This window comes from Coregonus lavaretus, assembly GCF_964263955.1.
Source record: "Coregonus lavaretus genome assembly, contig: HAP1_SCAFFOLD_259, whole genome shotgun sequence".
Lineage (NCBI taxonomy): Eukaryota > Metazoa > Chordata > Actinopteri > Salmoniformes > Salmonidae > Coregonus > Coregonus lavaretus.
Window position 1 is genome coordinate 150,246 of NW_028160020.1, and position 12,479 is coordinate 162,724.

Below are 12,479 nucleotides of genomic sequence, written 5' to 3' on the forward strand. Positions count from 1 at the left end.
AAAAATCTGTCGATGTGCCCTTAAGCAAGGCACTTAACCCTAATTGCTCCTGTAAGTCGCTCTGGATAAGAGCGTCTGCTAAATGACTAAAATGTAAATGCTTGCGAAAGTATTCACCCCCCCCCCCCCCCTTGGCATTTTTCCTATTTTGTTGCCTGAGGAGGAGAGAGTATGGGAAGGAGTAGGAGGAGGTGGAGCAGGAAAAGGAGGGGGACTAGGAGCAGGAGGAGTGTACCTCAGTGTGACAGGGATCCCAGGGGCTGAGACCAGAGTTATTCAGAGTTGTACAGTTGATCAGCTAGTGGTTTACAGCTTTTAGTGATTTAGACGTTCTGCTGGGTTGAGGCCAGTTCCTGGAAACACTGAACTGTAGAGGTCAGGGGTGTCAAAGCAGATGAATCGTTGGTCTCTGCTCTGATCATTTAACATTAGCAGCAATGTTGCTCTACTGCTACTATAGGCTCCAGACGCCATGCCGAGAAGAAGCCAGTCACAACACATGGGTTGGACTTCCCCTAGGTACAGGTCTAGGATCAGCTTCCCCTCCCCCAATCCTAACCTTAACCATTAGTGGGAGAAATGCTAAACTGACCCAAGACCAGCATCTAGGGGTGTCTTCACCCTACACCATACAGATCAGGAAGTGGTCCGGGGGTGTCTTCACCCTACACCATACAGATCAGGAAGTGGTCCGGGGGTGTCTTCACCCTACACCCTACAGATCAGGAAGTGGTCCGGGGGTGTCTTCACCCTACACCCTACAGATCAGGAAGTGGTCCGGGGGTGTCTTCACCCTACACCATACAGATCAGGAAGTGGTCCGGGGGTGTCTTCACCCTACACCATACAGATCAGGAAGTGGTCCGGGGGTGTCTTCACCCTACACCATACAGATCAGGAAGTGGTCCGTGGGTGTCTTCACCCTACACCATACAGATCAGGAAGTGGTCCGGGGGTGTCTTCACCCTACACCATACAGATCAGGAAGTGGTCCGGGGGTGTCTTCACCCTACACCATACAGATCAGGAAGTGGTCCGGGGGTGTCTTCACCCTACACCATACAGATCAGGAAGTGGTCCGGGGGTGTCTTCACCCTACACCATACAGATCAGGAAGTGGTCTGTGAGTGGAGAAACTGATCAGGCCTGAACAGGATCCCACCTCTGCAACACTGAGAGAAACGAACACAGTAATTGTACACACCGCTCTGATACACTCTATACACCCTGTTTTATGGCTGTAGAACTAGTTAATTCCTGTTGGCTACAGAGACCCTGGCATTGCTTGCTGTTTGGGGTTTTAGGCTGGGTTTCTGTGTAGCACTTTGTGACATCTGCTGATGTAAAAAGGGCTTGATGAGAGAGAGAGAGAGAGAGAGAGGGAGAGAGAGAGCTCCAGCCCTTTACCCCATTTCCAACCCTCTATCTCATTCCCAGCCCTCTACCCAAGCTCCAGCCATCTTCCAAAGCTCCAGCCCTCTACCCAATTTCCGGCCTTCTATCTCATCCCCAGCCCTCACCCACAGCCCCAGCTCCAGCCCTCTACCTCATGATGAGAGAGAGAAGTAGCATGTGTTTAAAGACAGTGAATCATGAAGTATTTCATGGGACACACTTCACTGCTACAGTATGACCTCATCAACGAATGAACACACACACACACCGGCAGTCAGACAGCCTGACTGATACACACCGACACCCAGGCTGAAGATGAGCCAGGATAAGCAGAGGACTAATGATGAGGGTAACAGAGAGAGACTGGTACAGGGCAGACTGGTACAGGGCAGACTGGTAAAGGGCAGACTGGTACAGGGCAGACTGGTACAGGGCAGACTGGTAAAGGGCAGACTGGTACAGGGCAGACTGGTACAGGGCAGACTGGTACAGGGCAGACTGGTAAAGGGCAGACTGGTACAGGGCAGACTGGTAAAGGGCAGACTGGTAAAGGGCAGACTGGTACAGGGCAGACTGGTAAAGGGCAGACTGGTACAGGGCAGACTGGTACAGGGCAGACTGGACCAGTCAGGGGAACACAGGGTGGGTTGGCACAGAGACAGCTGAGTTTACCCCAGCTTCAGCCCTCTACCCCAGCTCCAGCCCTCTACCCCAGCTCCAGCCCTCTACCTCATCCCCATCTCTAGCCCACCAACCCAGCTCCAGCCCTCTACCCTGGCTCCAGCCCTCTACCTCTACCCCAGCTCCAACCCTCTACCTCAGCCACAGCTCCAGCCCTCTCCCCCAGCTCCAGCCCTCTACCCCGGCTCCAGCCCTCTACCCCGGCTCCAGCCCTCTACCCCAGCTCCAGCCCTCTACCCCAGCTCCAACCCTCTACCTCAGCCCCAGCTCCAGCCCTCTCCCCCAGCTCCAGCCCTCTACCCCAGCTCCAGCCCTCTCCCCCAGCTCCAGCCCTCTACCCCGGCTCCAGCCCTCTACCCCGGCTCCAGCCCTCTACCCCGGCTCCAGCCCTCTACCCCAGCTCCAGCCCTCTACCCCGGCTCCATCCCTCTACCTCGGCCCCAGCTCCAGCCCTCTACCCCAGCCCTCTATCCCAGCTCCAGCCCTCTACCCCGGCTCCAGCCCTCTTCCCCAGCTCCAGCCCTCTACCCCGGCTCCAACCCTCTACCTCGGCCCCAGCTCCAGCCCTCTACCCCAGCTCCAGCCCTCTATCCCGGCTCCAGCCCTCTACCCCAGCTCCAGCCCTCTACCCCAGCTCCAGCCCTCTACCCCAGCTCCAGCCCTCTACCCCAGCTCCAGCCCTCTATCCCGGCTCCAGCCCTCTACCCCAGCTCCAGCCCTCTACCCCAGCTCCAGCCCTCTACCCCAGCTCCAGCCTCTAGTGTATCAGCCTCTGTCTCAGTCCCAGCCTGTGTGTTGGCATATCTACTTTCACCACCACATGCCTTTCCCCTCTCAGCCACAGCCCTATCCCCTATCCCCAGCCCTATCCCCAGCCCTATCCCTTAGCCACAGCCCTATCCCCTATCCCCTGCCCTATCCCCTATCCCCAGCCCTATCCCCAGCCCTATCCCCTATCCCCAGCCCTATCCCCAGCCCTATCCCCAGCCCTATCCCCTATCCCCAGCCCTATCCCCTATCCACAGCCCTATCCCCTATCCACAGCCCTATCCCCTATCCCCAGCCCTATCCCCAGCCCTATCCCCTATCCCCAGCCCTATCCCCTGCCCTATCCCCAGCCCTATCCCCAGCCCTATCCCTTAGCCACAGCCCTATCCCCTATCCCCTATCCCCACCCCTATCCCCAGCCCTATCCCCAGCCTTATCCCCTATCCCCAGCCCTATCCCCAGCCCTATCCCCTATCCCCAGCCCTATCCCCACCCCTATCCCCAGCCCTATCCCCTATCCCCAGCCCTATCCCCAGCCCTATCCCCAGCCCTATCCCCAGCCCTATCCCCAGCCCTATCCCCAGCCCTATCCCCTATCCCCAGCCCTATCCCCAGCCCTATCCCCAGCCCTATCCCCAGCCCTATCCCCTATCCCCAGCCCTATCCCTTAGCCACAGCCCTATCCCCAGCCCTATCCCTTAGCCACAGCCCTATCCCCTATCCCCTATCCCCAGCCCTATCCCCTATCCCCAGCCCTATCCCCACCCCTATCCCCAGCCCTATCCCCAGCCTTATCCCCTATCCCCAGCCCTATCCCCAGCCCTATCCCCAGCCCTATCCCCAGCCCTATCCCCTATCCCCAGCCCTATCCCCAGCCCTATCCCCACCCCTATCCCCAGCCCTATCCCCTATCCCCAGCCCTATCCCCAGCCCTATCCCCAGCCCTATCCCCAGCCCTATCCCCAGCCCTATCCCCAGCCCTATCCCCTATCCCCAGCCCTATCCCCAGCCCTATCCCCAGCCCTATCCCCTATCCCCAGCCCTATCCCTTAGCCACAGCCCTATCCCCAGCCCTATCCCTTAGCCACAGCCCTATCCCCTATCCCCTATCCCCAGCCCTATCCCCTATCCCCAGCCCTATCCCCAGCCCTATCCCCTATCCCCAGCCCTATCCCTTAGCCACAGCCCTATCCCCTATCCCCTGCCCTATCCCCTATCCCCAGCCCTATCCCCAGCCCTATCCCCAGCCCTATCCCCAGCCCTATCCCCTATCCCCAGCCCTATCCCCTATCCCCTGCCCTATCCCCTATCCCCAGCCCTATCCCCTATCCCCAGCCCTATCCCCTATCCCCTGCCCTATCCCCAGCCCTATCCCCTATCCCCAGCCCTATCCTCTGCCCTATCCCCTATCCTCACCCCTATACCCAGCCCTATACCCAGCCCTATACCCTATCCCCTTGCCACAGCCCTATCCCCAGCCCCAGCCCTAGCCACAGCCCTACACCCACAGAGTTATAGGGCTCAGTAAGCCAACGTTTGTGGGATGTCGGAGAGTGGAGAGAGGAGGAGGGGGTGAAACTATGGAGTAAGTATTGTCTATGAGACTAAATGCTCTAGGTTCTGTTGGCTTTGTATATCAGTTCTCATGATAGTCATGTAGTGTCCTATTGTCTTTGGCCCTCTCATAGAAGGAGATGTAAGCTTTGATGTTGTCTGGAGATGGAGCGGTAGCAGAGTTACTGCTTTGTGTTGGGAGAGAAGTCAAAATCCTTGGACCACATAATGGCTGTTTTATTGTGTGTAAGAGCCATTAGGGGACAGTTTTGTAATCTCTTCCATCAGCAGTAATGACCTAGCTGAGGATATGACCCTCGTAACACACACACACACACACACACACACACACACACACACACACACACACACCGTTGATAGGATCCCATCTTTGAGACAGAGAGAGAATTAGTACTAACAGGGAAAGTCTTCTTCTAGGTAGCGGCCTGGATGAGTGGAGGGGAGGAGAGAAGAGTTGTAGGTTCCTAAGCGTGTCAGTTTGTGTCTGTGTGACTAAGCGTGTTAGTTTGTGTCTGTGTGACATGTCTCTTGTTACTAAGCGTGTCAGTTTGTGTCTGTGTGACATGTCTCTTGCTACTAAGCGTGTCAGTTTGTGTCTGTGTGACATGTCTCTTGTTACTAAGCGTGTCAGTTTGTGTCTGTGTGACATGTCTCTTGTTACTAAGCGTGTCAGTTTGTGTCTGTGTGACATGTCTCTTGTTACTAAGCGTGTCAGTTTGTGTCTGTGTGACTAAGCGTGTCAGTTTGTGTCTGTGTGACTAAGCATGTCAGTTTGTGTCTATGTGACATGTCTCTTGTTACTAAGCGTGTCAGTTTGTGTCTGTGTGACATGTCTCTTGCTACTAAGCGTGTCAGTTTGTGTCTGTGTGACATGTCTCTTGTTACTAAGCGTGTCAGTTTGTGTCTGTGTGACATGTCTCTTGTTACTAAGCGTGTTAGTTTGTGTCTGTGTGACATGTCTCTTGCTACTAAGCGTGTCAGTTTGTGTCTGTGTGACATGTCTCTTGCTACTAAGCGTGTCAGTTTGTGTCTGTGTGACTAAGCGTGTTAGTTTGTGTCTGTGTGACATGTCTCTTGTTACTAAGCGTGTTAGTTTGTGTCTGTGTGACATGTCTCTTGTTACTAAGCGTGTTAGTTTGTGTCTGTGTGACATGTCTCTTGCTACTAAGCGTGTCAGTTTGTGTCTGTGTGACATGTCTCTTGCTACTAAGCGTGTCAGTTTGTGTCTGTGTGACTAAGCGTGTCAGTTTGTGTCTGTGTGACATGTCTCTTGTTACTAAGCGTGTCAGTTTGTGTCTGTGTGACATGTCTCTTGCTACTAAGCGTGTCAGTTTGTGTCTGTGTGACTAAGCGTGTCAGTTTGTGTCTGTGTGACATGTCTCTTGTTACTAAGCGTGTCAGTTTGTGTCTGTGTGACATGTCTCTTGCTACTAAGCGTGTCAGTTTGTGTCTGTGTGACATGTCTCTTGTTACTAAGCGTGTTAGTTTGTGTCTGTGTGACATGTCTCTTGCTACTAAGCGTGTCAGTTTGTGTCTGTGTGACATGTCTCTTGTTACTAAGCGTGTCAGTTTGTGTCTGTGTGACATGTCTCTTGTTCCTAAGCGTGTTAGTTTGTGTCTGTGTGACATGTCTCTTGTGACTAAGCGTGTCAGTTTGTGTCTGTGTGACTAAGCGTGTCAGTTTGTGTCTGTGTGACATGTCTCTTGTTACTAAGCGTGTCAGTTTGTGTCTGTGTGACATGTCTCTTGTTACTAAGCGTGTTAGTTTGTGTCTGTGTGACATGTCTCTTGCTACTAAGCGTGTCAGTTTGTGTCTGTGTGACTAAGCGTGTCAGTTTGTGTCTGTGTGACATGTCTCTTGTTACTAAGCGTGTCAGTTTGTGTCTGTGTGACTAAGCGTGTTAGTTTGTGTCTGTGTGACATGTCTCTTGCTACTAAGCGTGTCAGTTTGTGTCTGTGTGACATGTCTCTTGTTCCTAAGCGTGTCAGTTTGTGTCTGTGTGACATGTCTCTTGTTACTAAGCGTGTCAGTTTGTGTCTGTGTGACATGTCTCTTGTTACTAAGCGTGTCAGTTTGTGTCTGTGTGACATGTCTCTTGCTACTAAGCGTGTCAGTTTGTGTCTGTGTGACATGTCTCTTGTTACTAAGCGTGTCAGTTTGTGTCTGTGTGACATGTCTCTTGTTACTAAGCGTGTCAGTTTGTGTCTGTGTGACATGTCTCTTGTTACTAAGCGTGTCAGTTTGTGTCTGTGTGACATGTCTCTTGTTACTAAGCGTGTCAGTTTGTGTCTGTGTGACATGTCTCTTGTTACTAAGCGTGTCAGTTTGTGTCTGTGTGACATGTCTCTTGTTACTAAGCGTGTCAGTTTGTGTCTGTGTGACATGTCTCTTGTTCCTAAGCGTGTCAGTTTGTGTCTGTGTGACATGTCTCTTGTTACTAAGCGTGTCAGTTTGTGTCTGTGTGACATGTCTCTTGCTACTAAGCGTGTCAGTTTGTGTCTGTGTGACATGTCTCTTGTTACTAAGCGTGTCAGTTTGTGTCTGTGTGACATGTCTCTTGTTCCTAAGCGTGTCAGTTTGTGTCTGTGTGACATGTCTCTTGCTACTAAGCGTGTCAGTTTGTGTCTGTGTGACTAAGCGTGTCAGTTTGTGTCTGTGTGACATGTCTCTTGTTACTAAGCGTGTCAGTTTGTGTCTGTGTGACATGTCTCTTGTTCCTAAGCGTGTCAGTTTGTGTCTGTGTGACATGTCTCTTGTTCCTAAGCGTGTCAGTTTGTGTCTGTGTGACATGTCTCTTGTTACTAAGCGTGTCAGTTTGTGTCTGTGTGACATGTCTCTTGCTACTAAGCGTGTCAGTTTGTGTCTGTGTGACATGTCTCTTGTTACTAAGCGTGTCAGTTTGTGTCTGTGTGACATGTCTCTTGTTCCTAAGCGTGTCAGTTTGTGTCTGTGTGACATGTCTCTTGCTACTAAGCGTGTCAGTTTGTGTCTGTGTGACTAAGCGTGTCAGTTTGTGTCTGTGTGACATGTCTCTTGCTACTAAGCGTGTCAGTTTGTGTCTGTGTGACATGTCTCTTGTTCCTAAGCGTGTCAGTTTGTGTCTGTGTGACATGTCTCTTGTTACTAAGCGTGTCAGTTTGTGTCTGTGTGACATGTCTCTTGTTACTAAGCGTGTCAGTTTGTGTCTGTGTGACATGTCTCTCATTACTAAGCGTGTCAGTTTGTGTCTGTGTGACATGTCTCTTGTTACTAAGCGTGTCAGTTTGTGTCTGTGTGACATGTCTCTTGTTACTAAGCGTGTCAGTTTGTGTCTGTGTGACTAAGCGTGTCAGTTTGTGTCTGTGTGACATGTCTCTTGTTACTAAGCGTGTTAGTTTGTGTCTGTGTGACATGTCTCTTGTTCCTAAGCGTGTTAGTTTGTGTCTGTGTGACATGTCTCTTGTTACTAAGCGTGTCAGTTTGTGTCTGTGTGACATGTCTCTTGCTACTAAGCGTGTCAGTTTGTGTCTGTGTGACTAAGCGTGTCAGTTTGTGTCTGTGTGACATGTCTCTTGTTACTAAGCGTGTCAGTTTGTGTCTGTGTGACATGTCTCTTGTTACTAAGCGTGTCAGTTTGTGTCTGTGTGACATGTCTCTTGTTACTAAGCGTGTCAGTTTGTGTCTGTGTGACATGTCTCTTGTTACTAAGCGTGTCAGTTTGTGTCTGTGTGACATGTCTCTTGTTACTAAGCGTGTCAGTTTGTGTCTGTGTGACTAAGCGTGTCAGTTTGTGTCTGTGTGACATGTCTCTTGTTACTAAGCGTGTCAGTTTGTGTCTGTGTGACATGTCTCTTGCTACTAAGCGTGTCAGTTTGTGTCTGTGTGACATGTCTCTTGTTCCTAAGCGTGTCAGTTTGTGTCTGTGTGACATGTCTCTTGTTACTAAGCGTGTCAGTTTGTGTCTGTGTGACATGTCTCTTGTTCCTAAGCGTGTCAGTTTGTGTCTGTGTGACATGTCTCTTGTTACTAAGCGTGTCAGTTTGTGTCTGTGTGACATGTCTCTTGTTCCTAAGCGTGTCAGTTTGTGTCTGTGTGACATGTCTCTTGTTACTAAGCGTGTCAGTTTGTGTCTGTGTGACTAAGCGTGTCAGTTTGTGTCTGTGTGACATGTCTCTTGCTACTAAGCGTGTCAGTTTGTGTCTGTGTGACATGTCTCTTGTTCCTAAGCGTGTCAGTTTGTGTCTGTGTCACATGTCTCTTGTGACTAAGCGTGTCAGTTTGTGTCTGTGTGACATGTCTCTTGTTACTAAGCGTGTCAGTTTGTGTCTGTGTGACTAAGCGTGTCAGTTTGTGTCTGTGTGACATGTCTCTTGCTACTAAGCGTGTCAGTTTGTGTCTGTGTGACATGTCTCTTGCTACTAAGCGTGTTAGTTTGTTTGTGTGACGTATCTCTCATTACTAAGCATGTTAGTTTGTCTGTGTAACATGTGTCTGTTACACAAGGTGTCAAAGTGGAAATGTTGAAACGGGTTTAAGCACGATAATATCCTCTTTACTGCTCCAGACTTTGCTACATGTTATGTACCTGAGAGATTACAAAGTCATTCTATTTCCATCAGAAAACGACACATAAAAAAGTTATGTTGGACCTAAAACCAGTGATAATTTCCATGGATTCATACAAATAATCCCACCACAAACCCTCCTCCAGTGTGCTACTGCAGTTAACTTGGTATATTAGTCAGCTAGCTAGGTGCTTTTGCCAGGTTAGCTTGGTGTTTTAGCTAGTTAGCTTGGTGTGTTAGCTAGTTAGCTTGGTGTGTTAGCTAGTTAGCTTGGTATATTAGTCAGCTAGCTTGGTGCTTTTGCCAGGTTAGCTTGGTGTTTTAGCTAGTTAGCTTGGTATGTTAGCTAGTGAGCTTGGTGTGTTAGCTAGTTAGCTTGGTGTGTTAGCTAGTTAGCTTGGTGTGTTAGCTAGTGAGCTTGGTGTGTTAGCTAGTTAGCTTGGTGTGTTAGCTAGTTAGCTTGGTGTGTTAGCTAGTGAGCTTGGTGTGTTAGCTAGTTAGCTTGGTGTGTTAGCTAGTGAGCTTGGTGTGTTAGCTAGTTAGCTTGGTGTGTTAGCTAGTTAGCTTGGTGTGTTAGCTAGTGAGCTTGGTGTGTTAGCTAGTTAGCTTGGTGTGTTAGCTAGTGAGCTTGGTGTGTTAGCTAGTGAGCTTGGTGTGTTAGCTAGTTAGCTTGGTGTGTTAGCTAGTGAGCTTGGTGTGTTAGCTAGTTAGCTTGGTGTGTTAGCTAGTGAGCTTGGTGTGTTAGCTAGTGAGCTTGGTGTGTTAGCTAGTTAGCTTGGTGTGTTAGCTAGTGAGCTTGGTGTGTTAGCTAGTGAGCTTGGTGTGTTAGCTAGTTAGCTTGGTGTGTTAGCTAGTGAGCTTGGTGTGTTAGCTAGTTAGCTTGGTGTGTTAGCTAGTGAGCTTGGTGTATTAATCAGTTAGCTTGAGTAGGGAGGAGAGACAAGCGAGAATATAAGACAGTCGGCTGGAAGTTTCAGTACAGCACCACAGGCTACAGTACAGCAAAGAGAACATAACACTCACAGCAACAGTGTTAATATACACACTGACAACATGGACAACACAACCTGTCATAGGAGACGTCCAAGATAGGAGGAGAGGAGAGGGGGTGGCTAAGAGAACATAACACTCACAGCAACAGGGTTACTATACACACTGACAACATGGACAACACAACCTGTCATAGGAGACGTCCAAGATAGGAGGAGAGGAGAGGGGGTGGCTTGATTACAGGAGTGTAGTGATGATCAGGGGATCAGAGAGATGTTTTGGTGAACCACCTGTCCTGTGTTCTCTGATCTAACAAGCTGTTGGTCTGTATAGGCTGGATCTGGAGTAGATAGATATGATCTAACAAGCTGTTGGTCTGTATAGGCTGGATCTGGAGTAGATAGATATGATCTAACAAGCTGTTGGTCTGTATAGGCTGGATCTGGAGTAGATAGATGTGATCTAACAAGCTGTTGGTCTGTATAGGCTGGATCTGGAGCAGATAGATATGATCTAACAGGCTGTTGGTCTGGAGCAGATAGATATGATCTAACAGGCTGTTGGTCTATATAGGCTGGATCTGGAGCAGATAGATATGATCTAACAGGCTGTTGGTCTGGAGCAGATAGATATGATCTAACAAGCTGTTGGTCTGGAGCAGATAGATATGATCTAACAAGCTGTTGGTCTGTATAGGCTGGATCTGGAGCAGATAGATATGATCTAACAGGCTGTTGGTCTGGAGCAGATAGATATGATCTAACAAGCTGTTGGTCTATATAGGCTGGATCTGGAGCAGATAGATATGATCTAACAGGCTGTTGGTCTGTATAGGCTGGATCTGGAGCAGATAGATATGATCTAACAGTGTCTCTGGGCTGAAGTGGAGGAGCTATAGAGACACTTCCCAGCTAGCACATTTGGTTCTTTGGAAGTTGTGGGAACGTACGTTTTTGGTTTCCCATTGGTTCTGGGAACGAAGCCATACATTTACTGGCCGGTAAAACGTAACGTTTTTTTAAACATTATGAGAACGGTAGTGAAAATTTAGCCTGTTCTGGGAATGTAAATGTTTAGATTGCAGGGAGGTTCTGAGAACGTTTTACTATGGTTCCCTGAAAGATTTCCTGGGAGGTTTTATTAACGTTCTGAGAACGAAATTTATAGGTTATTTGAAGGTAATTAAATTACGTTCTGAGAACATATTTCAATAAGACTTTTAATAACACTGCTAGCTTAGTTTGGGTTAACTGTTTTGAATTACAAGCATTGATAGGACACATGACAATTAATTTGCTTAGGCATTAATCATGCAAACACATTTCTTTTTTTTTTATTGTGGCACGGCATCAGTGAGATTCAAACCTATGATCTTCTACAGTGCCTTCAGAAAGTATTCACACCCCTTGACTTTTTCCACATTTTGTTATGTTACAGCCTGAATTTAAAATGAATTAAATTGAGATATTTTTGGTCACTGGCCTACACACAAATACCACATAATGTAAAAGTGGAATTTTTACTAATAATTACATTCAAAGCTGAAATGTCTTGAGTCAGTAAGTATTCAACCCCTTATGGCAAGTCTAAATAAGTTCAGGAGTAAATATTTGCTTAACACGTCACATAATAAGTTGCATGGACTCGCTCTGTGTGCAATAATAGTGTTTAACATGACTTTTGAATGACTACCTCACCTCTGTACCTCACACAGAGTTGCAGTTAGTTTCGGAATGTGTGGCGAGGAATAAGTTAGTCCTAAATATTTCCAAAACTAAAAGCATTGTATTTGGGTCAAATTATTCACCAAACCCTAAACCTCAACTACATCTTGTAATGAATAATGTGGAAATTGAGCAAGTTGAGGTGACTAAACTGCTTGGAGTAACCCTGCTTGTTTTTGTAAGAAGTGTTGACAAGTTGAATGTACCGAGCTGTCTGTTTGGAATACTGGCACACAGCTCGGACACCCATGCATACCCCACAAGACATGCCACCAGAGGTCTCTTCACAGTCCCCAAGTCCAGAACAGACAAGCTGTCTGTTTGAAATGCTGGCATACAGCTCAGACACCCATGTATACCCCACGAGACATGCCACCAGAGGTCTCTTCACAGTCCCCAAGTCCAGAACAGACAAGCTGTCTGTTTGAAATGCTGACACACAGCTCAGACACCCATGTATACCCCACGAGACATGCCACCAGAGGTCTCTTCACAGTCCCCAAGTCCAGAACAGACAAGCTGTCTGTTTGGAATACTGGCACACAGCTCAGACACCGATGCATACCCCACGAGACATGCCACCAGAGGTCTCTTCACAGTCCCCAAGTCCAGAACAGACTATGGGAGGCGCACAGTACTAAATAGAGCAATGACTACATGGAAACTCTATTCCAGATCAGGTAACTGATGCAAGCAGTAGAATCAGATTTCAAAAAACAGGTACAAATACACCTTATGGAACAACGGGGACTGTGAAGAGACACACACAAAGGTACAGACACATGCATACGCACACATTGT

General features: G+C 48.7%; 1 protein-coding gene across 1 annotated transcript in view; it reads right to left on the bottom strand.

The window, feature by feature from the left end:
• The window catches only part of LOC311122265 (neurotrophin-3-like), a gene marked incomplete at its 3' end in the record, with an annotated part of 141,415 nt that overhangs the window by 2,983 nt on the left and 125,953 nt on the right, over positions 1 to 12,479 (bottom strand). The gene's annotated exons all lie outside the window — the stretch shown is intronic.